Genomic DNA, 3,550 nt, shown 5'->3' with positions numbered 1-3,550 from the left:
TTACAGCCCCGCCCACCATGGTTATCGATGCTTTGATCCCTCTAATGAACGGGTCTACATTGTTAGACATGTTCGCTTCAACAAACATGTCTTTCCTTATCAGCCCTCACCCAATATTCCTTCCCCACCACCATCTACACCCCCTTACATCTCTATCTTTCCTCATCCACCACCTGGCTTCCCACCGGAACCTCCACAATCGCCTCCACCAACACCAACACCACCATCATCACCTCCTCAATCACCTCCATCACCACCCGTTCCACCCACACCACCTAACCCTGATGCCCCTCCACCGGAGAATATTCCTTCACCGCCACCAGCCCCTCGACCTTGACCATCTAACCTTCACCCTAATCCCAAACAACCTGACCGATATAACCCGGCCGCTTATACTGCCACCGCTTCCCCATCTCTTCCTCTTGAACCTACTAGCTTTACCGTTGCTAACAAGTCTATAGAATGGTGCCAAGCTATGGCTAATGAGTTGTCTGCGCTTCATAGGAATGGCACGTGGACACTTGTGCCCCCTGTCCCTAATGCTAATATTGTTGATTGTAAATGGATTTACAGGTTAAAAACTGATGAACATGGCAAGATTAGCATGTACAAAGCCCGTCTTGTTGCTAAGGGTTTTCATCAACAACATGGCGTGGATTATCATGAGACTTTCAGCCCAGTAATCAAGCCTGCCACTATTCGCCCCGTCTTATCTCTGGCCGTCACGAACAAATGGCCTCTCAGACAGTTGGATATTCGGACTGCTTTTCTCCACGGTGATCTTCAAGAAACTGTCTACATGCGCCAACCTCCAGGTTTCATTGATCCAACTAAACCTGATCATGTCTGCTTATTACACAAATCACTATATGGGCTCAAACAAGCTCCTCGTGCATGGTTCACAAAATTGTCTACTGCCCTTCATCAGTTGGGGTTTAATGGGTCTAAGACAGACCCTTCACTTTTCATCCTCAACCATTCGGGCTCTCGTGTCTATCTTCTGGTGTATGTTGATGACATCATCATCACTGGTAACAACTCCATTACTGTCGCCACCATTATTGAACGTCTCAATTCTCTCTTTGCACTTAAAGATATGGGGCAGTTACATTATTTTTGGGGGTTGAGGTTGTCCATCGGGGTTCTGACTTGGTTCTTTCACAACGGAAATATGTAATAGAAATCTTACATCGGGCTGGTCTTGCACACTGCAAACCAATTTCTACTCCCATGCATACCTCTCACGTCTTATTACCAGATGATAGCCCATTACTCGATGATCCTTCTCGCTATAGATAAACGGTCGGGGCTCTTCAGTATGCTACTCTTTCTCGTCCTGACATTGCATTTGCGGTTAATAAAGTCTGCCAGTTCATGCATGCCCCCACTGAAAACCACTGGGCCGGAGTCAAACGCATCTTACGTTATCTCAAGGGCACGCTCAATTTGGGTTTATGGATTCGTCACAATACGGGCTATCAGCTTCAAGCCTTTTCTGATTCTCATTGGAACACTAATCTTCAGGCCTTCTCTGACTCTGACTGGGCTGGTTGCCCGATCGATCGTCGATCCACCGGGGGATATGCTATCTACTTAGGCTCGAATCTTATTTCATGGTCTGCTCGCAAGCAGAGAACTGTCTCTCGATCCTCAACAGAGTCCGAGTATAAGGCTATTGCAGATACTGTTGCAGAGTTGATTTGGTTGAAGTCTCTTCTTCGTGAACTTGGATTGGATAGCATGGCACCAACACTTTGGTGTGATAATCTTGGCGCGACATATCTCACAGCTAATCCAGTTTTTCACGCTCGCACCAAGCACGTTGAAGTTGACTATCACTTTGTTCGTGAACAAGTTACTCAGGGAAAACTAAATGTCAAGTTCATTTCTACTGACGACCAAATTGCCGATATCTTTACAAAGTCCTTGTCTTCTCAGAAGTTTGAGTTTCTACGATCCAAGTTGCAGATTGCTAACCACCCTGAACTTGCGGGGGAATGTTAGACTATGTCTGTTTAGATTATTAAAGTTCATATTGTCTAGGGTACCAAAGTGTAACTAGTTTTCTTATATATTTGGTTGTAATCTTTTATTGTGATCAACAACAAAAACCACGATTCCTATTCTGTTTCTTAGACTTGCAGATCCCACAAGGTAGAGGCTGAGATTCAAATCTGCATTTCCCGAGGTGGTATTTCCTACAGGTTTTGCACCTGGTCTTTTCACCCGACTGCTGGTTGTCCTTCTTAAACCCGAAATTCTTCTTATGATCAGAGTCCCCCTTTTTCTTCTTATTGGAGCGATGAGAATTCTCATCCTCCCTTTTTCGCTTTCCTTCATTAGAAGCTCTGGCAGCCTTATTTCTGACCACATCAAGTGTGAGAGATAGTGATAGATCTGCCGCTGACCTGAACGTGGTAGGTCTCGATGCTTTTACACTTGCCTTGATTTCTGGGGCTAGACCCCCAATAAAACGAGCAATACGCTTCGGTTCCGGTGTGATCAAGTAAGGAACCAATCGAGACATGGTATTGAAACTTGTAAGGTATGCCTGACAATCTAAGTTCTTCATGACCAATGTCAAGAAATCAGTCTCAATTTTCTCAACTTCATGTTGAGGACAGTTGTCACACCCCAATTTCCACGTGTCTCACCGGTGGGCCCGGTGGGGGATTACCGTGACGTAGTTAGCAACAATATAGTCAAACCACACAATATATATGAATGCACAGCGGAAGCAAAAAGATAATATATTTCAACTTTAAGTGTAATATCAAAGTATCACCATTGTTGAATATAAAATCCACAGGGGATCAATAATAATAATAACAAAGTAATGTTCAACAGACTTCAGGCATCTTAAGCTTGCGAGACTTCTAATGATGCTAAGGAGAAATCCCAGCCAATTGCGCATAGTACCTGCATTTAGTCTTTTGGGGAAAATACGTCAGTTTACACTGGTAAATACATTCAACTAACACTTTTGTAAAATTTTTAATAAAATTGGTTTAAATGCTCAAGGCACAAACTCTTTATAACTTGGGATAATTTATAATCAAATCTTGTAAAGAATTACATGTTACTATGCGTTCGGTCGCCCGGGTCGTGCCGGGTTAAAGTTTAATAGACACACCACATAGCATAAAACCGTGGCGGGTAACCAACGGCTACACTTTTATAGTTATGGACATAATGTCGGGTGTACGCCTACACCGGGATGTCAAGGTCGTGGCCATTCGTAAATGCTGCCAAGGATATCCGGGACATGGTCATTAAGCCCCCAAAGGCGTAAAGCCAACAAAACAAGTTTTTAAACGGGTCACATTGATAATACCCAACTACAAATGAGTTGGGGTCAATTGCCCGACCAAGCGGTATTTTAAATACCGTAACCCAAGCCCGTATAACGGAAAATAAGTTAAAAGTATTTACCTTTGCAAGTATAATTCCTTAAATTGAAATAAATTGCAGATAGCTTTTACTGGTCCCCTATTCTGGAACGAAGGTTTAAATTAACCTATTAGAATCCTAACGGGTCTTTAATTTAGCC

The sequence above is a fragment of the Helianthus annuus genome, chromosome 16 (assembly GCF_002127325.2).
Source record: "Helianthus annuus cultivar XRQ/B chromosome 16, HanXRQr2.0-SUNRISE, whole genome shotgun sequence".
In the NCBI taxonomy this organism is placed as follows: domain Eukaryota; kingdom Viridiplantae; phylum Streptophyta; class Magnoliopsida; order Asterales; family Asteraceae; genus Helianthus; species Helianthus annuus.
The sequence above is the reverse complement of the archived record's forward strand: the minus strand, read 5'-3'. Positions refer to the sequence as shown.